We start from the raw sequence: 27286 nt of genomic DNA, 5'->3' as shown, positions 1-27286 counted from the left end.
ACAGAAAAATCAGTCGGGGGCCGCACACAAGTAAGAAGCAAAACAGAACCCCCTCAGCCCCCTGCTCCCAAGTAAGATGCAAACCTCCCCCCCAAAGCCCCTCAACAACAATGAAACCCCCCCTCGCTCACACCCAGTGCGGGGTGCGGTCCTGGCCAGCCCTCGGGCGCGCTCCAGCCCCTTGGGAGGAGCCCAGACGAAGACGCGGGACGGATCGAATGAAGCAGGGAGCTGGATCCGGCCCGTGGCCCGGAGGTTCCCCACTCCGGGCTTGGAGCCCACCCCCCTATTGTGCGGAGGGCACATGCAAAGAGACAGCCCCGGCCCCAGAGAGCTTCCAGGCCAAACACCAGACCCACGTAGTGCGAGGGAAGAACTTAGCCGTATCCCCCTTTCCCAGCTGGGGCAGGGAGTGACGGGCAGAGCGAGCCGGCCCCTGCCCCAACCGCAAGACGGTCCCTGACTTCGCGGCAGGAATGGAGTGGCCCAGCCCGGCCTCTGCTCTGACATCGCTGGGATCCAGACGGGCGAGGCCCCCCCCCAGGTGTGTGCAAGTCCTCCAAGGAGGCAGGAAGAGAGACAAGCTCTTTCTGGTTCAGTGCCAAAGAGACTCCTTCCCATGACTGAGGTCTCCAGCTCACGGCACAGGCTTGGCTTGGCCGGGGCGGGACGGGGACAGGAAAGGCGGGTTCGAGGGTCTCCACTTGGCAGTCCTGCCACCGTGCCCTGCTATTGCATCTTTCAGCCCAGGGTCTCAAAGAGCAGCGTGGTCAAAAAGGGACTGAGGCGGCGTCAGAGCTGGCTCAACTCTGCCACCGAACTACTAGGGGACCTTGGTCAAGTCACTTCCCCGCCCCGAGCCTGGGCTTCCCAGGAAACAGCACGGACGGCCCTGCTCCAAGCGCTGGGACCCTAAAGGAGGAGGGCTGGTTACTGGGAGGCAGTGTCCTGCCGCTCCCTGCGAGGCTGAGCGACTCTCCCAGGCTCCCAGCAGCCCTCCAACTCCCTTCTGCGCCCACTGGACTTTCAGCCCCCCGCCTGCAGTGCTGCAGGGAGGCACCGCTCTGCAAAACGCCCGCACAGGACACGTGCCGGGGGGCTCAGCCCTCGCCGAGGCAGCTGGCCTGCGCTTTGCACTCAGCCCCCCACACCAGTAGCCCGTCTGAAGGGGCAGGAGAGGGGGGGTTTGCCTCCAAGGACAATCAGAAAGCTACCGCCAGCAGTTTCTATTCACCTGAATACACCCCAGGAAACCGCTCTGAGCTCGGGGCGCTCCCTGTCCCCCGCCAGAGCCGGTCTCACCGGGGGGCGGGCAAACGGAGGTAACGTGAGGAGCTGTGGCCCCTGCCGCCCAGGGCTCACCTTAGGGAAAGCCCCCCCCCCAGGTGAGTCCCGGAGCAGCCCCCAGCCCGGTTCATGCCGGGGTCCAGGGCCACGCGAGCCGCGGAGATGGGGGGGCACATCCAACGGGGCAGCATCGGGGCGCTGCTCTTCCCGGTTCCTCCGGAGAAAGGAGGGACGGGAGAGGAGCGGGGGAGGAGGGTCTCTCCTTCGCAGTGTCCTTGAGTGTCCTTCCCCGGCTTTGCTTTTCACGCAGTGCAGCGGATGAGGAGAGATTGAAAAATCCCAAATTGCTGTCTTCTTTGATCCCCCCCCCCCCCCCGCAGAGCCGGGGAAGGGGGGGCAGGAAACCAGCCCCAGGGAGAGAGACACGCTCCGGCGCTGAACAGCCCCCAGCCCCCCATCTTTGTCTTTTTCACCCCCTCCCCCCCCAACATGCCCGAAAACCCCAGGGCCAGCCTTGGCGGGGAGGAGGCAGCAATCGCCCAGGGCTCTGCGCCACAGGGGGCCCCGCACAGCTCAGCCCTCGGCTTCAGCCCCGGTGGGGGGGGGTTGAGGCTGGCGGCCCCGGGCCCCAGCACGTGGGAGGCCGGCCCTGCCTGGCTTTGCACCCCTCAAACCTGCCTAGAGCCCCCAGGGCTGGAGGAATCACTGCCCTGCCGGGGTAACTTCAAGGGCCCACCCCACAAGAGACGGTCTCAAGACACAAGGGATGGGGGGAGGGTACTGCCCCCCTGCAGAGGAATGGGGGGGGGCTAGGCACGCACCACGAACAACCGGCGGCCCCTGCCAGGCAGGCCACTGGCCTTTGATCTCCAGGGGCTTCTCTTCCAGCTGTATCCCCCTCCCCTCCCTGTGCCCTGCAGCCAGCCTGGCAGCAAGCCCCTCCAAGAGCCCCCACGCGGGGAAAACCCCGGGGTACGGTGCAGAGAGTCTGCCAGGAGCCCACGGGCGGGCGGAGAGCCCCCAACCCACCCCCCGGAGCAGGGAGCAGGCGGGCAGGGCTGGGACGCCGGCTGACAGGCCCAGGAGCTGGCAGACGCGCTGTTTGGTCTGGGCAATGTGGTTTTAATGAGCCATATAATGCTCTTCAAATTATGTCGGAATCATTAATTTCCCCGCAACGAGGCAGATCCCTCAGTCCCGAGGCCGTCGCCGGCTCGCCAAGCGTGGGCCCTTCTCTCGCTCTCCTCCTCGGCCGTGGCGCACGCCTCGGCACGCACAAGCGAGCCCCCCTCCCCGGGCCTTTCGGTCAAACGGCAGCGGGGAAGCCGCCCCGGAGCCAGGAAGCAAAGTGGCGCCCGTGTGAGGGGGTGGTGACGGGGACCTGCGTCAGGATCGAAACACCCGGCGGCGAGCAAGGAGGGGGGATTGCAGGGCGAGAACCGGGCCCGTGCTTCTCCCCAGTGGAGTGATTCGCCCGAGGACTGGGGGGCAGGGCGGTTAAAGTCTCTGTGCCCCCTCCCCTTGGGGACTCCCTGCCCCCGCCCTAGAAAATGGGGGATACTGAGGCCAGCGCAGGATGGAGGCTGGGGTTTTGTTGTGTCCCCAGAAGCTGCCCCCCAGGGCAGGGAAGGCAGGGGGAAAACGGGGGGGAGGGGGGGGGCTAAGGCTGAAATAACCCTAAACTTGAGCAGTGGGGGGGGCCCCTAGGCCACATCCCAACAGCACGAGCTACGGAGGGAGGTTCCTTCCCAGGCCCGGCCGAGGGGGCAGCCCCAAGCTCGCTAGGGGAGGCGCTCTAGGAAAACTCTCCCCCGGCCTCCGGAGCCAGAGCGGGGCGTTCACATCGGCGTGTGGACGCTGCAGCTCGGACGGGGCCGGGCGACTCCCCCACCCTCAGGCCTGGGGGCTCAGGGCCTCCTTGGGGAGCGACGTCAGCTCCATGAGCCGGCACGGAGCCAGGCTGCGGCCGGGAGAGACCCGGCCTGGAGCCCCAGGGAAGCAGCCGAATGGGGGAAGGGGAGTGTGCCCCGCTCCCAGCGGCCAGAAAGCAGGAGTAGGGGGGATTTCAGCCCCTGCAAACTCCAGGCCTGGTTCCCCCTCTTCCCCTAAGGCGCTGGCTTTGAACAGGGACGAGCCGGCGGGCAGCACCGCACGTACAGGCTGTCTGCCCGCCCGGGTCCTGCCCGCCGGGGGGACGCTGCACTGCGGCCATGCCCACCCCCCGCACGCCGCCGAACCCCCTTTGCCGCCGCCTCTCCGGGTGACGGTGCCACGCGGCCGCCGGGCACAGCGGGGCTGGCGCAGGTCTCCCTGCAGGCGTGGCTCGCACGTGGCTGCTAGCGGGGGGCTCCGGCAGATGAGTGCAGGGAGACGGACACCGCAGCCCGCGAGCGCCCTCCGCCTGCTCCGTTCCCTGCACCCTGCCCGGCACTGCTGACTCATCCAAGCCGGCTCTGCCTCCCCCGGCGCTTCCCTCCTGCCCTCCCCTCCCCTGCACGCGCTAGCGGCCTGGCCTTGCAGACATCCCCCTCTCTGGGACGCCGCAGGGCAGGGGCCGGCGGGAAAGGCGAAGGTGCAACCAGGCAGGCGGTGCCGGAACGCCCATGGACCCTCAACGCCCAGCGGGGCGCACACGCCAGGTAAGCAGCTTCCCGAGGGCACACAGGTGAATAGAGCCCTAGCGACCGGCCCAGCCACCTCCTGCCCGCAAGCTGCTTCCTGCCCACCTCTGCTCCGGGGGGGGGAGGCGTTTCTGTGCCCCCTCCACAAATGAGAAAACTCAAGGCGCAGCAGGAGGAAGGGACTGGCCCGAAGGTCACAGAGGGAGCCGATGGAAGGGCCAAAAACTGAACCCAGCTCTTCCGAGCCCTGAGCATCACAGACCCAACCTTCCGCTCCGTCCCCCTCCCGTAGCAATTCCTAGGACAGAGGTGGGGAACCTCAGGCCCAGAGGCCAGATGTGGCCCCCGGCTTGCCTGGATCTGGCCCCCGAAGCTCAGGGCCCCCCCCCCAGCATTAGGGAGCCCACGCTGGTGCTCTAGCTCCTTCCACTGCCCTACCATGGGGCTGGTGCGCATAGGGTTGCCAGGTGTCCGATTTTCACCTGGACAGTCCAGTAATTGCGCCCTCTGTCTGGTAACAAAACCCAGAAACATGTCCGGCATTTTCTGTTTTTCTCGGACGGAAGGCCAGCGGGGACGGAGGCGGCGGGAATGGGGAAATTTAAAGGCGCAGCAACCCCCTTTTTTTTTTTTTTTTCCCCAATGATTTTTTTTCCCACCAGGTTTGGGATTTTTTGTGAAGGTATCCGCCGGCAACCATAGGAGCACACAACTGGCAGAGCCCACACCCGTCCGGCCCCCTGGGCCCCGGCTCAGCTTGTTAGCCTGAGTCACTGCCCACCCTGTCAGCTGAGCGCCGGGGCAGCCATCCAGGAATGAGTCAGGGGCTGCCCAGCTGATTATCAGCGCGCCCGTGGCCGCCAGCGTGTCTTGCTATTGGTGGTGCACATCTGCACCTGCCCTGGTGCGCAGAGCAACATTTATTCCGCACACGACTGGAAAAAAATTAGCGGTAAGATTACGGTCCACCCTGCTAAGCTCTATACCAGTCCGTGAGATTCACGCCTCCCTGGGCCCCCCGGTAGCCCCGACATAGGAGGCCCTGGGAGTCAATGAGGCAAGAGATGCCTATCCCAGAAGCTCCACACTAGGCCTAGTCTCCTCACGGGTCAGGCGGCCACAAGAGCCGTCTCCTCTCTGTAGGGTGGGAACCAGACTCCTATCAAAGGAAAACACTGGCACAATCGACGCGTCCGGCACCTACAACGCTGGGCGGCCTAGCAGCATTCAACAGCTCCTCCCTGTGAGAGCTCCTGGCTAAATTCCTAATCCCGGTGCCTTGCTCTCTGGGCCGGCAGAGCCGCTGTATCCCGGAGAGCAAACAGGAGCAGCGGATCCTGGGGGGGCGGATAGGTGGAGAGCACCCCCCTCGATTCTCCTGCACCAGAAGCTGGACAGTGGGGGGTTGCAAAAGTTCCCCCCAGTAGATCAGCAGGAAGTTTTGCCCCCATCCCAGCAGAATAGAAGCCAGCCCTCCTCTGCCAGCCCGTTACCAACCCCGCCGCAACCGATATGGACGGTTTCCCTCGGAGACGTCGGCATTCCCCAGCAACCTCTGTTGCCCAGAAAAGACACTGATCACTGGGGAGCACAGCTTCACGCACAGTCCCCAGTTTCTCTCCTGCCTGGAGAACAACCACCAAAGCCCGGCTGAGTCACCAGCAACGGCCACCCGGGCCTGTCGGTTCACCACTCCGGGTGCGTCTACGCCGCAGCGTTTTCCTGGAGACACAACACTTGCGTCCACGCTGCCGTTGTGTTCTTTTGACGGAAAGTCGAAAGCACGGAGGGGTTTCCGACGGCGGGAAATCTCAGTCTACGGGGAAGATGCCTTTTGCCGAAAAAGCTCTTTCAGAAAAAGGCATGTGTGGCCGCGGAAGAGGGAGTTCTGTCGAAAGAAGAGGCCTTCAGGAAATAACACGGGCGCCCTGATGACCACTCTGTTCGGACAAATCCCAACAGAAATGCAAGAGAGGAGCCAATCACGTCGCTTTTTCTGTGTGGATGCTCTTTCGGAAGATGCTTTTCCGGAAGATCTCTTCCAGAAAAGCATCTTCCGAAAGAAGCCTGCAGTTGAGATGTAGCCTTAAAGGGGGTTTCCTCTGAACTTTGCCTCGCTGGTACCCTATGATGTAGTGTCAGTACCTTGCTGGTTGCTATTGTAACTGTCACTAGGCGGATTTGAACCTAGGACCACTGAAGCAGAGCCTAGGAGCCTCTATCCTCTGAGCTAAAAGCCAGCTGGCTCCTGGCCCATGCTGTAGATGTCTCTTGGTCTTAATTGTTGCTGTGGTCTAGGTACTGCCTTGCACAGTAACCACACTAGGTGAAGTAATAGACAGGTAGCCGTGTTAGTCTGGTCTTGCTGAAACAAAATACAGGACTCTGTAGCACTTTAAAGACTAACAAGACGGTTTATTAGGTGATGAGCTTTCGTGGGCCAGACCCACTTCCTCAGATCAAATAGTGGAAGTTTCTTGCCATTTCAACCAGGAAGGGCATTGTCTCAAGGACTTAATTACCTGCATCCTGCTTCAAAGACATTTTAGCACCAGACTTGAAAGAGAATCCTCTGAACTGTCATTCATGCTTCAGTTTGACACTTTACACCTAGGTCTTAACAAGGACGCTAATTATCTTACTCATTACAAAGATAGCTTCCCCAATTATCACCTCTAATATCATTAGCTCACAGACATTTACCTCCCCGCCTCATCCCCCTCTGTTCTGAAGTTTGATTTGTCCTTTTCATATGTGTTTATTTTTTTGATTGTATCCCTTTGGTATATATGGTTGTGCCAATTTTCTTCCACTATTTGATCTGAGGAAGTGGGTCTGGCCCACGAAAGCTCATCACCTAATAAACCATCTTGGTAGTCTTTAAAGTGCTGCATAGTCCTGCCTTTTGTTCACACTAGGGCTCTGTCTACACTTGCGGCTTCTTGCGCAAGAAAACGTCCATGCTGCCATGTGCGCGCTGTGCTTTTGCGCAAGAGCACCCATGGCAGTGTAGACGCTCTCTTGCACAAGAAAGCTCCGACGGCCATTTTAGTCTTGCGCAAGACATCCCTACCGAGTATCCACACGGCCCTCTTGAGCTAGAGCCCCTGTTTTGCAAGAGGGCTTACACCTGTTAAAGAGCGTAGCTCTTGCGCAAGAAGCCCTCTCTTACCACGCCGTACTGCAAGAGCGGGCGGGCAGTGTGGACGCTCTGCGGATTCTTGCGCAAGAACGACCATACTGGCACAAAAAGCCGCGAGTGTAGACATAGCCTCAGTGTGTGGGTGACACTATGGTTGGGGTGTGGGTGACCCCTACTGGCCTCTGTAAGCACTGCCCAGCGGGGGCGCCTTAAGGGCCCCCATGACAGTGACCGAACCGGTCCTACCGGCTAAGGGAAGGGATGGAACAAAGGAAGTGAGTGTTGGGGGAAGGGTCAGTTGCTGGCTGGAATCAGGAAGGAGACAGACTAAGCAGGGGTGCTAGGAGTCTAAGGGCCAAGGCACCCCATCTCAAGGGGTCTGAGGCATCCTGGCCCTGACTCCTGCAGCCACCTCACGTCTGTGCTGGGCTGTATCCTGGAAAAGCAATACACCCTCTGTTCTACTGGCTGGCGGAGTCTGTTCTTGCTGCTACGGGGGTGCATGATCAGGGGGACCCCCAACTCGCCATCACATGCCCACCGGCCTGTTTTACGAGAATGCCACGCTTTGGGTTACAACCGCGCCCTTTCCGTTAGAATCTCAACGTGCTTTATGAACTCCCCCCCATTCTGTCCCACTGGCGGGGGAGACACCGCCCTCAACCCTTTCCAGTTGGGGAAACCGAGGCACGGAACGGTTCAGCGACTTGCCCGACAGCGGGAATAGAACCGATAGCCTAGCAACTCTCAAAGCCACACGCTCAGCCCCCTCCCCGTGGCTGCACAGAAGGGCCAGAGGTCAAGGGTCATTTCCGAACTGTGGCTTGTGGCTGCGGACGTCCTGGAATCACGCCTAGACCAATCCACCCAGCGCCAACCAGGCTTCTGCACTGGGGTCAGATGCGTCATCGCAGCCCTCGCGCCTCACTCGCCCGGAGACTGGCCTCTAATAATAGCAGGAACGGGCTGGATTTTTCCATGCATGAAGATCCAGAGGGACTTGTGTTCGGAGCCCAGGCCTGGCTGCTTCGCATGAAGCCGCCCGGCCAAATGCAAAGCCCCGAGCGCCGCGACAGCGCGGCTCCACATCGCGGGGAAGGGCCAGATCCCTCATCGCCGCCTCCGCCCTCGCCCTGCATAGCCGCAGCCGCAGAGTCAACCGACGGGCGGCTGTTTCGCCCCAATTACTGTGTCGCTCAGCCCAGGCCTCGCTGCCGCCTCTTCCCTGGCAGATTGGGGGGGGGGAGCCCTGATTGGCGCCTGCGGAGACAGCAGGGAACAAGGGGGGGTCGGCAGAGAGCTGCCCGACTCGTGCCCTTTCACAAGGTTAGGGACAGCTGCTGTGACTCACTGCCGGAGCCTTTCCCCGCTTCCTGTCTCCCTGCTAGAGCCTTTCCCCGCTTCCTGTCTCCCTGCCGGAGCCTATCCCCACTTCCTGTCTCCCTGCCGGAGCCTTTCCCCACTTCCCATCTCCCTGCTAGAGCCTTTCCCCGCTTCCTGTCTCCCTGCCGGAGCCTATCCCCGCTTCCCATCTCCCTGCTAGAGCCTTTCCCCGCTTCCTGTCTCCCTGCTAGAGCCTTTCCCCGCTTCCTGTCTCCCTGCCGGAGCCTATCCCCGCTTCCCGTCTCCCTGCCGGAGCCTTTCCCCGCTTCCCATCTCCCTGCTAGAGCCTTTCCCCGCTTCCTGTCTCCCTGCCGGAGCCTTTCCCCGCTTCCTGTCTCCCTGCCGGAGCCTTTCCCCGCTTCCCGTCTCCCTGCCGGAGCCTTTCCCCGCTTCCCATCTCCCTGCTAGAGCCTTTCACCGCTTCCTGTCTCCCTGCCGGAGCCTTTCCCCGCTTCCTGTCTCCCTGCCGGAGCCTTTCCCCGCTTCCCGTCTCCCTGCCGGAGCCTTTCCCCGCTTCCCATCTCCCTGCTAGAGCCTTTCACCGCTTCCTGTCTCCCTGCCGGAGCCTATCCCCGCTTCCCATCTCCCTGCTAGAGCCTTTCACCGTTTCCTGTCTCCCTGCCGGAGCCTTTCCCCGCTTCCTGTCTCCCTGCCGGAGCCTTTCCCCGCTTCCTGTCTCCCTGCCGGAGCCTTTCCCCGCTTCCTCCCGCCCTGCCGGAGCCTTTCCCCGCTTCCTCCCGCCCTGCCGGAGCCTTTCCCCGCTTCCTCCCGCCCTGCCGGAGCCTTTCCCCGCTTCCTCCCGCCCTGCCGGAGCCTTTCCCCGCTTCCTCCCGCCCTGCCGGAGCCTTTCCCCGCTTCCTGTCTCCCTCCTAGAGCCTTTCCCCGCTTCCTCCCGCCCTGCCGGAGCCTTTCCCCGCTTCCTGTCTCCCTGCCGGAGCCTTTCCCCGCTTCCTGTCTCCCTGCCGGAGCCTTTCCCCGCTTCCTCCCGCCCTGCCGGAGCCTTTCCCCGCTTCCTCCCGCCCTGCCGGAGCCTTTGCCCCCTTCCTGTCTCCCTACTGGAGCCTTTCCCCTCTTCCAGCCTCCTCGCCAGGCAATGTTCGTTCCAATTTTTTTCCATCCACGTGCAAAATAAATGTTCCTATGCGCACCAAGGCATGTGCAGATGTGCACCACCAGGGTGTGTCTAGACTACATGCCTCCTTCGACGGAGGCATGTAGATTAGCCAGATCGGAAGAGGGAAATGAAGCCGCGATTAAAATAATCGCGGCTTCATTTAAATTTAAATGGCTGCCCTGATCTGCCGATCAGCTGTTTGTCGGCAGATCGGGGCAGTCTGGACGCGACGCGCCGACAAAGAAGCCTTTCTTCATTGACACAGGTAAGCCTGGTTTCACGAGGCTTACCTGTGCCGATGAAGAAAGGCTTCTTTGTCGGCGCGTCGCGTCCAGACTGCCCCGATCTGCCGACAAACAGCTGATCGGCAGATCGGGGCAGCCATTTAAATTTAAATGAAGCCGCGATTATTTTAATCGCGGCTTCATTTCCCTCTTCCGATCTGGCTAATCTACATGCCTCCATCGAAGGAGGCATGTAGTCTAGACACACCCCTAGTGGGAACTCATGCTGCCGGCTGTGGATGGCGGTGGGTTCCCTGCTAACCAGCCGGGCGGCACCTCAATCTCTCCTGGGTGGCCTCCTCAGCTTCCAGTGAACACTGCTGCTTCCTCCCTTCTGACGGAGCTTCCCTCATGGCCGGAGCGTTTCCCTCCGGTGGGACGAGGCCCTGGCACCAGAGGGGCAGTGGGGACGCTCCATGGCTAATACCCATCGCACAGCGATAGGAGGCAGCGCCTGGGCATGCAGAGAGCCTGTCGGGACGTATTCTGGGTTTTCAGTCACCCAGCCCCACCCTTGGCCTTGCTCCTGGGTGGGGGGAGGAGGGGATCAGCCCCAGCCTTCCCCCCACCAGCCGCAGCCAGAGCATGGGGGAAGGGGGCTGGAGCAACACGCCACCCCAGCCTTGTGCTTACTTTGAAGACCATGGGAGGGGGTGTGTTCGCACCCGTCCCCGTCCATGGGCCAGAGCGGTACCTCTCCATGCAGGGCGCTGTACGTACACTCAGCGACTCTCAAGAACCAGGGGCCACCCAATGAAATGAACAGGCAGCAGGCTTACAACAAACCAGAGGACGTTTTTCGTCACGCAGTGCACAGGCAACCTGTGGAACTCCTCGCCACAGGATGTGGTGAAGGCCAGGACGTTAACAGGGTTCAAAAAAGAACTGGATACATTCATGGAGGTTAGGTCCATCAATGGCTATGAGCCAGGATGGGCAGGGATGGTGTCCCGAGCTTGGGAATGGGTGACAGGGGAGGGATCACTGGATGATTCCCCGTTCTCCTCCCTCCCTCTGGGGCCGGCGTTGGCCACTGTCGGCCGACAGGACACTGGACTGGATGGCCCTTTGGGCTCACTCTTAGGTCCCACAGGCAGAGTAAATCTTTCCCTCCCGCCAAGCGCTCAGCACCAATCATCATTCCAGGAGCCAGGCCAGCGGTCTGGGGCTTTCGAGTCCCCCGCCCCCCATGACGAGGCCATTCAAGGAGAACAATGGTGAGAGCGCGGGGGGTGAGAGGCCAATGCCTGTAATCACCCGGCATTCACTGGGACAGCGCCAGGTGCTCTGGGCAACGGCCAGAGGATGCAAAGTCGCAAGCTAAAAGCCTCCGGCCTCGTCTCCCCAGCGTCGCTCCCCCGGCAGGGATTGGGGGGGGGGGGCGCCGAGCTAGCGGAGCGGCGAGTCGTCAGCGCGCCTGGGTCAACGGCTCAGAGAAAATGGGGACCATGGAGGGAGCCGATCTGCCCCCCGCCTGCCTTGCCTGGGGCCCTTTGCTCAGGCGCCTGCCGGGTGGGCAGAAGGGGCTCGCGGAAGCTAGTGGCTAAGAGCTGAGCCGTGTCCGTCTGAACGTCCCGGGGAGGGTCACGGAGGGAGATCACAAAGAGACCCCACCTGCCTCCAAGCCAGCAGGCCGCCCTAGGGCACTTGGGCTGGGCTGGTTTGCAAAGGCCTCCCTCTCTCTTGCAGCCCTAGGGTTCTGTGATTCTAGGACAGGGCCGCTCTGCTGGGGGAGGACAGGGAGAGGGACCAGGAGGATCGGACAGAAAGCGGCTTTCCAGGACGCGAGCCCCAGGCCAGATCCTGCAGGATCCAGGGGTCCCGGGCCGGGGAAAGGGCGTGAGAGCTCGAAGGACAACCAAGGAGGGTCCTGGACCAATAGACAAGCTGCAAGGCGCAAGCTTCTCAATCCAGCCAGCCAGACAGCCAACCCTGGCGCGCTCAGAAGCTTGGGGGGCGGTTGGAGATCTGTCGACATCAGCCCCGGTTACCGTCTGCAGGCTCAGCCAGAGCCGGGGGCAAAGAGGGCGTCCGTGGCAAGAGGGAAATGACGCCGCCGGTTACATGAGTTTCTGCCACCCGGCGGTGCTGTCCCTGCCTCATTCGTGCTGGCGAACTCCCTTCCGTCCCGCCCCCCAAGCTCTCCTTGAGCCACACCCGCCCCCCAAACACAGCGCTTGTGGGGTGAGGGACATGGGAGATGTCACCCCCATGGGTGGCGGGGGAAGGCCCAGCTGGGAAAACCAAGCCCCAGCCCCACCCCTTCCACCAGAGGCTCCGCCCCTGGAGCCAAGCTCCGCCCACCCCCAACCTGATCCTTCCTGGCCACCTGCAGGGCTGGGCGTGTGGGCAATTCTGGGAAGGCTGCGTCTTCCCTTGCCTAGGTGACCAGCTGCCCCAATCCCACCCTGCCCGCTGCTGGGCTGACTGCCGACAGGCAGGGGCTCTGCCCCTGCTCAGGGTCAACACCCATCACCCTCCGGCCCGGGGGAAAGGGGGAGAAAGTGCCAGGCTGCGGACCCTGTGCGACCAGCTTTGGCCTGGGAACAGCTCACGCTCTGCTCGCCCCGGCGCGGACCCCACGGCGTGCAGGGCAGAATGCCAGCACCGCGCCGCCCTGCCCCGGCGCAGACCCCACGGCGTGCAGGGCAGAATGCCAGCACCACGCCGCCCTGCCCCGGCACAGACCCCACGGCGTGCAGGGCAGAATGCCAGCGCCGCGCCGCCCTGCCCCGGCACAGACCCCACGGCGTGCAGGGCAGAATGCCAGCACCACGCCGCCCTGCCCCGGCGCAGACCCCACGGCGTGCAGGGCAGAATGCCAGCACCACGCCGCCCTGCCCCGGCGCAGACCCCACGGCGTGCAGGGCAGAATGCCAGCACCGCGCCGCCCTGCCCCGCCCCGGCGCAGACCCCACGGCGTGCAGGGCAGAATGTCAGCACCATGCCGCCCTGCCCCGGCGCAGACCCCACGGCGTGCAGGGCAGAATGCCAGCACCACGCCGCCCTGCCCCGGCGCAGACCCCACGGCGTTCAGGGCAGAATGCCGGCACCACGCCGCCCTGCCCCGGCGCGGACCCCACGGCGTGCAGGGCAGAATGCCAGCACCACGCCGCCCTGCCCCGGCGCAGACCCCACGGCGTGCAGGGCAGAATGCCAGCACCACGCCGCCCTGCCCCGGCGCAGACCCCACGGCGTGCAGGGCAGAATGCCAGCACCACGCCGCCCTGCCCCGGCGCAGACCCCACGGCGTGCAGGGCAGAATGCCAGCACCACGCCGCCCTGCCCCGGCGCAGACCCCACGGCGTGCAGGGCAGAATGCCAGCGCCGGGCCGCTCTGCCCCGGCGGGATTCCGTGCACAGACACAACCCCCCTCGGTCGCTGCAGCGCCGGGTTTCTCACCAAGCTCCTTGCTGAAAGGCTGCCAAGGGCTACACCCACCACAGAAGCGCAGGGAGCCCCCTGGGAGAGCGGCCGGGAGGGAAGGCAGCATGGCCCGGCGCTGCCTGGGGGTCGGTTCAGCCCCGTGCATGGGGTGCCTGTGATGTAGTGGGCTTTGGGTGACCCCTACTGGCCTGGATCTGTAAGCACTGCAGAGCGGGGGGCTGCCTGCGGAGCCTGTGGTCATGTAGACAATGACCCAACCAGTTGTTACCTGTTGAGGGCAGGGACTGAACCAAGGGAGTGAGTGTTGGGGGAAGAGTCAGTTTCTGGTTGGGAAACATGAAGGTTACGTCTACACTGGCATGATTTTCCGCAAATGCTTTTAACGGAAACGTTTTCCGTTTGCGGAACAGAGCATCTAGATTGGCAGGACGCTTTTCCGCAAAAGCACTTTTTCGTGATTGGGGCTCTTGCACAAAACAAAGCTGAGCTGCCTACACTGGCCCTTCTGTGCACAAGCTTTGAGCAAAAGGACTTTTGCCCGAATGGGAGCAGCAGAGCATTTCCGCAAGAAGCCCTGATTTCTTACATGAGATCGTCAGTGTTCTTGCAGAAATTCAAGCGGCCAGGGTAGACAGCTGGCAGCTGCTTTTGCGGAAAAACTTGCCAGTCTAGACGCAGCCAACGGGAACAGACTAAGCTGAGGGGGCGCTGGACCCCCTCCCCCAAGGGCTCTGAGGCTCCTGTAACCACATCACGTCTGTGCTGGGCTGTATCCCGGACAAGCAATAACCCCTCCCTGTTCTACTGGCTGGCAGAGCCTGTTCTCACTGCTCCGGGGGTGCAGGATCGGGGGGATCCCCGACACGTCCTCACAGTGCCACACCCAGGAGCGCGGCCATTGCACGGGTCCTAGCTGCCAAGCCCCGGGCGGCTCAAGAGCTGGGGACACCGAGGGTGTAAGAACAGCCCTGCCAGGGCCCCTTCCTGCCCCCATACACCTCTGGGAGTAGGCACAGACTCCAGGGGTGCTCTGGAGCTAGGGCACCCTCAGGGAAAACTTAGTGGGTGTGGTGCACCCCACAGCAGCCAAGCTGCCCCACTCTGCCCCCCCCCCACACGCCTCTCGCCACCGGTAGCCCTGCCGACCAACCCCTCCCCAAAGAGCTGACTTGCTGCATTCAGCTCCGGGCGGGCAGGGAAGGTCACACTTGGGGGACGAGGTGGGGCAAGGGCAGGGGCAGGGCCTGAGGCTGGGCGGGGGCATTGAGCCCCCAGCTAGAGGGGAAGTCAGTGCCTATGTTTCTAGAGCTGACGGCTCCTGCTGGGGGCCCTTCACGCCAGGTGTGTGCCCTGCATCATGGGGGTAGATTCCCTCCGAGCTGGGCGCGTGTTACGGAGCTGGATCAGACAATAAGGTTGGGAGCCCGGCCGCTGGCTCCTGGGTTCGGTTCCCCGGCCGGGCAGAGATTCCCTGCGTGCCCATGTCGGGTCACTTAGTGCCTCAGTTTCCCAGCGGCACAATGAGGACAAAACCCCGGGATAAATGTATTCGAGGCTGTGAGCAGCAGGCCCCAGGACAGCGCGGCTAGGGGAGCAGCCTGCGCTCTCTTAGCTGGGCGCGCTCAGGGCCCCTAGAATAAAATCACACTGGGAGGGCCCCCCATGCTGCGGCTCCAGCCCCCAGCTGAGCTGGGGCACACGTGCCAGGGACGGAGCCGGAGCCGGAGCCGGAGCCGGAGCGGAGCCCCCCCCCCCCCCCCCCCGCGCTGGCGAATGGTTGGGCAGAATGCGGGTGAAGGGGCCTTGCCCCTGCACAGCAGTGCCGGGGGGCAGTCGAACAGCTGAGCCTGTTTGTTTCTCTGCCATGCCAGTGCCCGCCCCCCGCGCCCGGCTGGGGCATCCGGCTCAGGTCTGACTCTGCAGCAAGCGGGCGTCTCTGCTGCAGGCCGAGGTGCGGGCGGGGCTCAGCTAGGCCAAGCCGCAGGGGGGCTAACGCCGCTAAAAAGGCAGAGACGTGGCAAGGGGAGCTGGGAAACAGCCCACGGGCCTAGGCAGGCCACACCCCCGCTGCTTTTATTCATGCTGAAACCAGTGCAGGGGGCGGGGTCTAACCGGAGTCTCGTGACTCAGTTTCCCAGCTGTAAAGCGGGGGTGGGGGGGAGCTGGGAGGGGAAATACACAACAGGCAGGGGGCGCTCTGACACGACGGGGAGGGGTATTGTACCTTGACCGAGGGCCACGGCTCTCCTGGGTTTTCCAAGGAGGCCCTGAGCGCGAGGTTGCCCGCCTGGACAGGCGGCACACAGGGACTCTGGGCCGTGAGAGAAGCCAGGGCAGAGGGGACGGCAGGGTTTCGCTCATCCCGGCCGAGCCCGGTTACTCTGCGACATTCCCCCTCGGGGGGGCGGCCGGGGGCAGCTGCGATACATGGAGAACCCCCAAACTCAGCCACCCCCAAACACACCCGCTGGGTTTTTCCACTCCCTCCTCCGCTGCCTCCCCGGCCTGCCAGCAGCCCGTCTGCCTGAAGCGCAATTAACAACCCTTTCATTTGCATGTGTTTGCAGAGCCCAATCTGGGCAGCAGGAGGGGAAAAAATAAACTCCAAACAGCTGACAGCAAAATGTTCCCGCCCCCCCTCCCCCCGCCATGGCAGCAGATGAGGAATCTTTTTTTGGTGGTAAAAAAAGAAGCAGCGTTTTCGCTGCTTTGCCAAGTGCCTCGTTGAACCTCGTGGCACCTGCAGCCGGTGGGCACGTGGCTGGGGGAGAGGTCAAGGAGGCCTTGGCTGGTGTGCACGCACAGCCGATAGCCGCCTGTGACGGACCGGGGTAATGTGACACCGCCCCCCTCCCCTCCGCCACTGATGGACCAGGATCGCCCCCAGCCTCGGAGGGAGAGGGAGCAAAACGTGCAAGGGGCAGGTGCTGCTGCGGGTCTGGGCAAATCGAACGACTGGAGGGAGCATCCTGGAGCCAGGCTGAGCCAGGACAGCACGAAGCACAGGAGCAGCCCCTGCTCCGAGGGGACGGGGGCGTTCCTCTTGCTGGGGGCCCTCTCCCAGGGGGCAGCATGGGAGGGGCGTGAGGCCGGTGAGCCCCGCCTAGCCCCATGGATTGGGGGCATCCTGATCTGCTGGAGGGGGTGGGAGCGAGAGAGCTCAGAGCCCTGGTGGACTCTAGGGCTGGATTCCCAAATAACCCCCCGCAAGGTCGAATTTATACGCGGCGCGTCCCCGCCGCCACGCCCGCCCCTTCCAAAGAAGGGCTGTGACATCGGCAATCTGCCCTCCGGCTTCTCATCCGGAACGGGCGAATTCCGAACCAGGTACCTCGAACAAGCAGCCGGGGGGGGGGGGGGGGGCGTTCTTTCGCAGTAACCAGCTTCCCAGAGGCATTCGAGTGGAGGGCTGCCCAGGGCTTCCCGGGGCTCCAAGTCCGAGACCGCGCGTCCACCCTCGGGGAGCCGGCCCCGGACTCCTTTCGAAGCCCCCCCCCCGTCGTGGGGCCGCGCCCGTTCGGATTCCTTCACTGGGGCGCGAGGAAGCCGAATGGAGCCATTTAAAAAATAGTTCCCTAGTGGAGACGGGGCCGTGCTGCCCTTTGGAGGCGGCCAGTCCTGCGGGCACATGCCACGGCGCGCACCACGGCCGCCTAGGAACCTGCAGACCGAGCCAGCGCCGGGGGCAGCCCTGGTGCCATGCGCCGTCTCTCCCCCTTGAAACAGGCAAGGAAACGGCCCAAGCGCCTGCCTGGCCTGGCCAGCTGTAGGCACAGGCAGGATACGCGGCTGTGGAGGGCACCACGTTTGGGGCATCCGTGGTTTAGTTGTGGGGGCAGCGTGGGCTCCGGTGGCCCCAGTACCCAGCCTCCTGCCCAGTGTTCTGATTCCTGGCCCACGGGAGGCCTCCCTGCCCAGCTCCTGCCCCCACCCTGCAGGTGCTCGGGCCGCACAGGGCCCCACAAATGGTCAGGAAGGCCCTGCCCCGAGAAAGCACCTAGGGTACAAGGGGGCAGTGCAGGGTTGGGGGGACAGTGTCATTCCCTGCAGAGGCAGCCACGCTCTGCCTAGAGCCTCCGGCCTCGGACCCAGCCGGGTTCGACCCGGGCTAGCCACATGCCCAGAGCTCCGCACGCTGCCCCTGCCCCGGCGGAGCGGCCAAGCCGGGAGCGAAGGAGAACAAACCGGCCCCTGGGGAGGGGCCAGAGGCCAAGCCGATGGGCACCACGCAAGGATAACGCCGGGGGTCCCTAGCCAGGCAAACGGTGCAGACAGCAGGGGACACTGCCCGCCCCGGCATGAAGGGAGTCACAACCCAAGGAGGAGCAGGCTGAACTTCCAAGGCCCGATGGCACCAGGCAACTCGACTCCCCCCCCCCCCCCCCAGCCCTGGTTGCAACACCCGGGGGGGGGGGGGCTGGACCTCCCCTGAGCCCAACCGAGCCTCCACTCTCCCCCTGCTGCTTTGCCTGCAGTTCAACACGCCAGCTACCTCCAGGGACTCGGGGGAGCTGGAGCAGGGCTGGCGGGTATCGTAGGCAGGGGCAGGCGTCACCCACCGCCCTGGGTTCAGGGCTTTCACAGCCGAGGAGGAGACGGGCTGTGGGAAGGAGCCGGGAGCGGAGAGACGGGCCCAGTGCCTGGGAGGCCAGGGAGAGCCAGGCCCCAGGCCCGCCCCGGGATCCACCGGCGGGACAGACCCATCTACAGTCACAGGCAGCGGCCACAGAGGGGCCGGGAAGGGACGTTGGGTTGCGAGAGGCAAGTTCTGCTGTTGGGAATCAGAGGAGACGGGACCCGAGCGGCTCGGTGGGAGGCCGGTCCGGGGTCTGTCAGCGCCACGCTGACCCGGGCGGAGGCACAACCGTCTCTGGTCCTGGGCGCACACCCGGCTGCCTGGCCGTACGCAGCACTGCCCTCCGCGGACATGCCCCCTTCCACGTGCCCCCCAGCCCCGACACGCCCCACTCTCCACTGCTGCCACCTGACGCACACACGCGTGCCGACACACACACTGACACAGACAGATACTCACACTGACATACACTGACAGTGACGCACACACACACACTGACGCACACAACAGACACTGAGACAGATACAAACATGCACACGCTGACACACACCCTGATACACCCAGTCACTCCCACAGACACTGACACACAGACACACACACACACAAACACTGAGTGACGCACGCGCACACGCTAACACACACACCGACACACACACAGACATACAGACACAGACACATATAGACACTGACACAGATACCCACAGTGACGCACGCGTGCACACTGACACACACACACACACACACACACACACACACACACACACAGACATACAGACACGGACACAGACACCCATTCTTACACACAAACAGTGACAGTGATGCGCGCGCACACACTGACACACACACCAGACACTGAGACAGATACAAACATGCACACGCTGACACACACCCTGACACACCCACAGACACTGACACACAGACACACACAAACACTGACAGTGACGCATGCACACACACTGACACCCACACACAGACATACAGACACTGACACACAGACACATATAGACACTGACACACACAGACACTGACACAGATACCCACTGACACACAAACAGTGACAGTGACGCACACGCACACACTGACACACAGACACACACACACAGAGACACAGACATACAGACACAGACACTGACACACAGACACCCATTCTGACACACAAACAGTGATAGTGATGCGCACACACACACTGACACACACATACACCCACAGACACCCACACTGACACAGACACTGACACACACAGACACCGACACACACGCATACTGACACTGACAGGGACGCACCCACAGACACACATACACACACAGACACTGACCCGCGCACGCGCACACACACACACACACACACACACACACTCTCTCTCTCTCTCTCTCTCTCTCTCTCTCTCTAAGTAACAGGAAACTCAGCTACACAATCCGCACTCTGGGGACGCCTATTTCCATCTGCCACCTGCCTCCTCCGCAGAACCAAAAAGCCCCCCCCCCCCCGGGCGCGTGTGTGGGACGTGGTTTCGCTGGGCAGGGCAGACAGCAGCAGTGGCGCGCGCTCGCCCCCCCCCCCCCACAACAGCCACGGCCCAGCACAGATCAATGTGCAGCAAAGAATCCGGTTCTATAATGAAACCCTGGCTGACTTGTGGGTGCTTTGCTCCCCCATGTCCAGCCCGGCCGGGGAGCTGTCTGCATCCCCTGCTGGCTGGGTCGCTGTGCCGCGCGGTGGCACCGGGCACTGCCTGGTACCGGCCCCCAAGGCTCTGAGCCTCGGGCGCTGATACGCTGGCCTGGCCGCCGCGCCAGGGGCCGTGCCTCGGGGATGGGAGAGACGTGACCACAGGAAAAGCTGCTGACTCTGCTAGTGCGATACGAGAGCAAAAGTTAAACCCAGGGCTCAAGAGAGCAAAAGGAGATTCCCCCCCCCCCCCCCCTCCGCAGGGCAGTGAAGGCTGCTGACTCCAGGACCCCTGGCGCCCCTCGGAAACCGGCAGGACTGGTCAGCAAGGCACCCGAGATCCGGCTGCTAGTGCCAATGGGACGCAGGCCCACTGCTGTCCTTTGCAGCAGTCCCCCCGGAAGTCCCACGTACCCCTTCCAAAAGGCAGTCACTGCTCCACAGCGCCTCCAGGCTCACTACAGCCTGGGCACAAAAGGAACAATTGTGGTGCCCCATTTTACAGATGGGAAAAGGGAGGCACAGATCAGTCAAGTGACTTTCCCACGGCACACAGGCCGTCGGTGGCAGAGCTGGGAATTCAACTGTGATCAGCTGGCTCCCACGTGGCCTCCTGCTTCTCAAAGCCACTGCCGCAGCGACACCCTCAGCCTCAGCCACGCCGGCTCAGAGGTGCCCACTGCAGGCAGGGTCAAAGCAGGTTTTTAAAAGCCCCGGGAAGGGGACATCCATGGCCCAAAGACAAGACATGACCCCGCCCCCCGCTCGCAATCCTGGGGAGTCTCTAACGCTTGGCTGGGCAGTGAATAAGATCCCCCTCTACACAGCCTCTAGCCCTGTCCTCATTGGCAGGCGGCCGCCCCGCAGCGAGACCCCGAGCCCTGGTCTACACTAGGGAGTGGTTTCGAAATAACCCCCCTAGCGCTTATTTCGGAATCGCGGCCGTATGGACACGCTGCCGCCGCTCTTTCGGAATAACTCCTCCGCGGGGCCGGAGTTATTACGCCCCGGGGCTTCCACGCAAAGGCAGCCGGCCTTGGGCTCATTTCGAGACGCCCCCGCAGTGCGGGCGCGCTAGTTCGAAAGAGTTCTCGGGGGTAAGGATTTGGAAATCATCCCTCGTGTGGACGTGCCCCAGGGTGCGGGGCCTTGCCAGGACCCAAGGGTGGATGCGTGTCCAACAGTCCTTGCAGGCTGGGCGCTGGGGGTGTTTTGGGGACAGACCAGGGAGCGTTCGGGAGGAGAAAAGAGCAGAGGCCGAGGCTGCAGCTGGCGGGCGCTGGCACTTCGGCACCCGCCATGGGGCTGCTCCGGGATGCTGGGCTCCTGCCCCCCTGCCTCCAGGGCGCTCTGCTCGGCGCCCTACGGTCACGCAGCCGGACTGGGAGAGCCGCAGCCGACAAGGGCACACGAATACACCTGTGTTCTGCAGGCTCGGTAAAGGCACCTGGCAGAGCAGCGCCAGCCGGGTGAGAGGGCCCGGGTGACAGGAGCTGTCGGTGGCAGGGAGCGGCGGGGCCAGGGCAAGCAAGGCGGAATATTCTGACAGCTCTGCCCCCAGGGATGCCCGGGCAGGGGTCTCACTCGGGGGTGGGGGAGTGGAAGCCTGTGAACAGCGCTCACCGCTTCCAGCCTGATTCAGACACACGCGGCCCCCCAGGGGCCTTTGGGGGACTCTGGGGAGGACCTGCTCCTGGTTCCTCCCTCTCCCCACCCCAGCCCCGAGGGGCTGCTGGCTGGCAGAGGGAGCCGCGGGTCCCTGGAGGGCGAGGTCCTGCCTGGTGGAACTTGCAGCAGCGAGAGCAGCCGAGAACAAAAGGCCGCCTGCCCGGAGACCCAGCCCCGGAGCCGGAGCCCAGGCAAAGAGAGAAGAAAGGGGCCTGCGGGCATCAACCCTCACGCCGTCGCCCCTTGAAATCCATCACCTCGCCCCCCCCAGCCCCCCGCCCCCCCAGCACCAGGGAGGGGAGCTCTGGGTTCCCACCCACAGGAACCGGCCCCCTCCAGGGTGGCAACCCGCTGGGAGCTTGCTGGTGAGGCTGGCGCACACATCCCCACCCACCCCTCTTGGGGGGGGCACACAAGCCCTCACACACACACCCCCACTTGGGGAAGCACGGCCCGGCTCAGCTCCTCCTTGCCCCCCGCCCCCCGCCAGGAGAAGGTGCCCTCTCCCCTTCTGCGCACACGCCGGGGGCGAGCGGTTCGAGCTCTTCTAAACCCTCCTCCCCCCCAGCTTGGGATGGGCCATATTTTCCCACCCCCTTCAAGGACGCTTAAAATAACTCACCCGGGCAACCTGCCACCGGAAGGCTTGCTGTGCACCCCCCCCGCCCCCCCTTTGGAAAAAGGTATGCACCCACCAGCCCCCCACCAGCCCCCCCCCGCACCCCATCTGTCTCCGCGATGTCACGAAGCGTCACCGCCCGGCCGGGTAAAGAAAGGAAAAGCCAGAGCCGCGCTCAGCCAGCCCTGAAACCACGTTGCTGGGAGAGAGAAGCCGAGAGAGAGAAAAGCAAACCCCTTGGTCCCCTCCCCCCCAAATCCTCTTGCTCCAGCAGCGTTTCTAGGGCAGCCAGCTCTGTGGATACTTTATCCCCCTGGAGCCAGGCACCCTGGCAACAACACAACACTGACGGCCAACCAGAGCCACAAGCGCCTCCAGCTGCCTTCCTCCGGCAGCCAGCATCCCGGGTACCAAGTCCCCCGCCTCTGCCGCCGCTCCCACCAGCTGCCCTCCCCGGTCCTGCGTGCAGTGGCTGGATCCCCCCCTCCCGCCCCACCATCTCCCTCTCTCCAGCTCCAGAGCCCCCGACGCCAGCCCCGGCAGCTCACCGCAGCGCCCGGTCCTCAGCATCACGCCGGGCCGGCGCTCGGAAGGAGGAGGGGAAAAAAACCAAACACACAAATAAAAACAAAATACCTGCTACTTAAGAATGGGTGCACATAGTGAGAGTGACATGCCTTGGGAGGGTGTGTTTCCCATGCTCGCCCGTGGCTCCTGCCTTCTTCCTTCCTTCCTCGCTTCCCCCGGGCGCTCAGAGCCAGGCAGCCATCCGCCACCGCCGGCTGGAGTGCGGGAGCGGCAGCGTGGGAGCGTGCGGCCGTGCGCGCGCCGGCTCGGCTCGGCGGGGCACAAAGGCTCATGTGGGAACCGATCGCTGCGCGGGGTGGGGGAGACCTGCCCCTCGCGCCGAAAGGCCCCGCCGCTGCCTGCCCGGACAGGCGTCTAGTCCAAATGCCGGGCGGGCAGCAGGGCACGGCGCGCAGCACCCGAGCGCCCGGCACCGCTGCTCCCATGGCAGTAGAGATTTCCCTACGCCCCGCCATGGGGGTGTATACCCCCCCGGAATCTCCCCAACCTCCCCCAGTTTTGTGAGCTATGGTGTCATACAGCCCATCTTCACAGTGTCACTGACACCCCCCTTGTAAATTTGAACCCCCCCCCATTTCAATTCCTGGGGCGGCTCCTGCAGGGCAGCTCCCCTCGACCAGCCTCCCCATCCACCCGGGGAAAAGAGGGTTTGTTCCCCTTCGAGGGGGCAGACAGCCAGCGCCCTGACACCCCCCTTGTAAATTCGAACCCCCCCCCAATTTAAATTCCTGGGGCGGCTACTGCAGGGCAGCTCCCCTCGGCCAGCCTATCCGTCCACCCAGGGAAAAGAGGGTTTGTTCCCTTTTGAGGGGGCAGACAGCCAGCGCCCTGACACCCCCCTTGTAAATTCAACCCCCCCCCAATTTCAATTCCTGGAGCGGCTCCTGCAGGGCAGCTCCCCTCGACCGGCCTCCCCGTCCACCCAGGGAAAAGAGGGTTTGTTCCCTTTTGAGGGGGCAGACAGCCAGCGCCCTGACACCCCCCTTGTAAATTCGAACCCCCCCCAATTTAAATTCCTGGGGTGGCTACTGCAGGGCAGCTCCCCTCGACCAGCCTCCCCATCCACCCAGGGAAAAGAGGGTTTGTTCCCCTTCGAGGGGGCAGCCAGCCAGCGCCCCGCCTCTCCCGGTCACTGCGTGAGCTCGAAAGATCAATCGGGAGCGAGCGGACAAAAGAAGGGGGTGGGAAGCTGCTTTTCCGGGCGGTATTGACAGCCGCCAGCATGTCTCAGACACAGCCTGCCCATCATCCGGCCCCCGCGCCCTGCCTGCTGAGCCATCAGGAATCCCCCCCTCCCCTCCCCTCCAATCGGGGGCGATAGGAATTATCCGAAGCCATGATTCAGGATATGACAACTGCCCCACAAGCCCCCAGCTGAGCTGGGGGCAGTGCGGCTGCCCAGGCCTGGGGGGACGCAGCCCTGATCCTATAGCGCTGACGGTCTCACGAGATGAGCCCGATGGGCCTACACTGGTGCCCAGGCTTGCCAATGAAGCGACCGCCCCAGAGGCAGGAAAGAACCCAGTTCTGCTGAGCCCCACGCCGGTGCTCTAACCACTACGCCGCACTGCCTCGCGGCCAAGGAAATCAACGAAAGACGCACGACTGATCACGTTAAATAATTAACACGCACGCCCTGCGCCTCCACGTGCCAGGCCTCCGGGCGAGGGCTGAGCGGGGGTAAGAGAGGCGTCCTCCCCCCGCCACCGTCCCAGAGCAATTCCCGCTGAGCCGGGAGCTGCCCAAGTCAGGGCGCCCGCCCAGCCGGCGTTTGGCGCGAGGGAGAGGCGGGGGAGGAGAAAGCCTTACCTGCTTCCCCGAGAGCCCCGTCCCCGTGCCAGCCCCCGCTGCGGATGGGCTCCCCGCTCGGCGGCCTCTGCCCGCGCGGGGGGAGGCGGGAGCCGCTCAGGGAGGCGAGCGAGTGCCCGGCGGGCACGGGCAAAGCGGAGTCTCTGGCTCCATTAGGAGAAGCTCTGGGGGGGGGGGGGGGGCGCAGCCTTTTCCAGCTCCACTGAAGTGCATCCTGATGGAGCTGACGTGCAGCGGCCTGACAGAGAAATGCCCCAGCTGAGGGCCGGGGCTGTCGGGGGGAGGAGAGAGAAGTCCCCAGGGGGGAGCATCCAGCAGCGGCACCTGCTGTCTTACTGGGACGCAGCCCGCTTGCCGCGGGGCCCCCTCCTTGCCTCCTTTGCACCCATGCCAGCGTCTCGCTGCCTGTGCCCAGGGGACGGGCTCTTACGTGGCCGCCAGGGCCGCGGCGCATCGGCCCCATGGGGCTGGGGGGCTGCAGGTGCGGGGGAGGGAGGCGGGCAGAGGAAGAGGTGGGAAACCAGATGGGGGCGAGGGAAGGAAGACGCCTCAGCCCCGAGTTGCTGCTGGGAGAAGGAGCAAGCCGCAGAGAACGGGCCCGGGACGGGCGTCCGGGGGCGCGATTCCCCGGCTGGCGCGGTGCAGGCCGGACCGGATGCATGAACGGCTCGGGGAGGCTGGCGGCGGCTCAGGGCAGGAGCCCAGAGCAAGGCTTCCAAGTGCAGACGCCCCTTGCGAACGGTCCATGAGGCTGGCTAAGCCGGTCGCGCCATCGGCCATTGAATCCCCAGGGTTCTCCAAGGGGCCGGAAAGGCGGTGGGGCAGCCCTGCACGGTGCACACAGCTGGCAGCCGGGGTCCCAGGCTACCTGGCTGTGGCAGGGGCAGCGTCGGATTGGGCCCCTCTCAGTGTCTGTGGGGCGGGGGGTGCCCTTTGGGGCAGTCCCGTAGCAAAGGGCAGAGTCCCAGCCCCCGGGAGCACTAAGGAGAGGGGTCCTGTGGGGTGCATCAGACCCACATGGAACCCAGGTGTGATGTAGTGGGGGGACCTTGCTGGTTGCTAGGCTTGGGCTGTAGGTAACACTCCCCCCCCCCCCCCCCGGCTGTTCTCTGTACCACGGCCCAGCAGAGTAGCTGATGGGTCAGGTAGGTAACCTGTTCGACCGGTTACCTCTCAGGGAGAGGAACAAAGGGAGGAAGGCGGAGGGCAGCCCCTGGCTGGGGGGCAGGGCTGGAAGTGGGGCAGTTTCTGTCTGGTATCATGGAGGAAGCAGCCTAAGCAAGGGGCTGGGATTTAGGGGCTCAGTCTCCCCCATCTCAAGGGGGCTGAGGCATCCTAGGCCTGCCCTGTAACCAGATTGCAACTGTGCTGTATCCTGGAGAAGCAATAAACTCCCTCTGTTCTACTGGCTGGTGGAGTCTGTTCGTGCCACTACGGGGGTGCAGGAGTCGGGGGAACCCCGCCGCACCGTCACACCAGGGCAAACCCACAGCAATCCCGGCCCACCGCCGACTTGCCCAGGGAGCTTTGCATCACACACAGAGGGTGAGCAATCCACAAGCCTGGCCAAACACAACTCCCTCCTCAGCCACTCCAAAGCCAGGTCACCTCCCAGGGCTGAGCGCCACGTAGGCACGGCCGGGGATCCATAAAACCAAGCGGCGGGGAATACGAAGAGAGTCAGGAGTGAGGCTGTCAGGCATTTAATTACCTGCCTACATAGCTCTCCAAAGTCCTAGCTCCTGCCTGCACCTCGGGTCACTGCCAGAGCCTTTCAATTGTGTCAAAACCTGGGTAAGATACAGGGCAAGTCAGGCTACAGGAAAACCTCCTGAGGAATAAGCTGGCTCTGATACACTTATTTCACCAGTGAGATTAATCGGGGTCGAGTAGGAGGGTCATGCAGGTACCCTAAGAGCCAAACGCTCGTACAGCAACAATGCCCTGAACTGTTACAGTCGCCCTGTGTCACCAAGAAACAAAAGACTATTGTTCGCCGAACCTTCTGTAATATCACCAGGCCCAGACAACAACCACAATAACCCCCTAGCTCTCTCATCGCGTTTCCCCCCTCCCCCCGCCATCAGCAGATCTCAATGTACGTCACAAAAGGACGCCAGCACCATTAGTCCCATTTTACAGATGGGAAGACTGAGGGACAGAGAGGACGTAACTTGCCCACAAGTGGCCAGGGGCAAGACCAGGGAACTGAGGTCTCCTGAGTCCAAGTCCCTGGCTTTGTTCCCTGGCAATCTGCGGCCAATAGGAGCTGCGATCGCCCATACCTGTGGAGGTGCAGGTAAATATAGTTTCAGGAGCCCGCCGGGGCTAACCGTGGCAGATTGGATTCGGTCCGCAGGTCGGTTTTTTCCCACCGCTGGCCTACACCATGCAGGGTTCTTGGAGGTGATGAACCCAGCCCAACTCCTGGTGCCCTTCCAGGTGTGACGGGACCGCCCTCCGAAGGCCAGCTGCAAGTCCCAAGCCCATTTGGCCATCAGCAAAGACAGAGAGGTTATGGCTTTAACGGAAGCAAATCCAAGCAAGGTGGAGAACGTTGCTAAATGAGCTCCAAACGGGGGCCTGAAACGCGGCTCAATCTGCATGTCTATTTCATCGCGTTCCGTATTCCCTCCTGAACTCCCGTCATTTCAAACACGCATTACGAAGAAATATTTGAAAGCTAAAGTGTATTAAACAAGCACTTTATCCTCATCAGCAGGGAGGTTACGGACCTGCGCTGGTCTCCTTCCAATAACCTTGTGCACAGGATCCCGCGTCTGCTTTCCAAAAGCCATTAAACACATGCTTAAGTGAAGTGACGGCTGATGAAAATGCGGGGCTGACACACGCCCGGCCTTGATGCGCCCGACGGGGACGGCGCGGGTCAGCGACGGCGCAAGTGGCATGGTGCCGCGGTGCCGGGCCTTTGCAGACAGACACGGCTAGGGGTTACCAGGTGAGGGGTCCCCGTTTTCCACGCCGCTCGGGGGGCCTCTGTGCAGATCCAGCCCCCCTTGCTGCGATGCCTGGGATGCAGTCCTGCCCCCCTTAAGTTCCCCCTCCCCAAAATCAAGACTCTAGCCCCAATGGCAATTTAAAAAAATAATAGTTTTTAGAGGCAATTGATACCATTGAG

At 63.2% G+C, this 27286-nt stretch overlaps 1 protein-coding gene across 1 annotated transcript in view; it reads right to left on the bottom strand.

Moving 5' to 3' along the window:
- SRCIN1 (SRC kinase signaling inhibitor 1) overlaps nucleotides 1-22619 on the bottom strand; it is a 174437-nt gene extending 151818 nt beyond the window's left edge. The window contains exon 1 of the mRNA XM_075911739.1: nucleotides 22387-22619. The gene's annotated coding sequence lies outside the window, so the exon portion shown is untranslated. The remainder of the gene's footprint in view (nucleotides 1-22386) is intronic.
- Between the last annotated feature and the right edge of the window lie 4667 nt (nucleotides 22620-27286).

The sequence above is a fragment of the Pelodiscus sinensis genome, chromosome 29, assembly GCF_049634645.1.
Source record: "Pelodiscus sinensis isolate JC-2024 chromosome 29, ASM4963464v1, whole genome shotgun sequence".
NCBI classification, from domain to species: domain Eukaryota; kingdom Metazoa; phylum Chordata; order Testudines; family Trionychidae; genus Pelodiscus; species Pelodiscus sinensis.
This window is presented reverse-complemented; position numbering and strand designations above follow the sequence as displayed.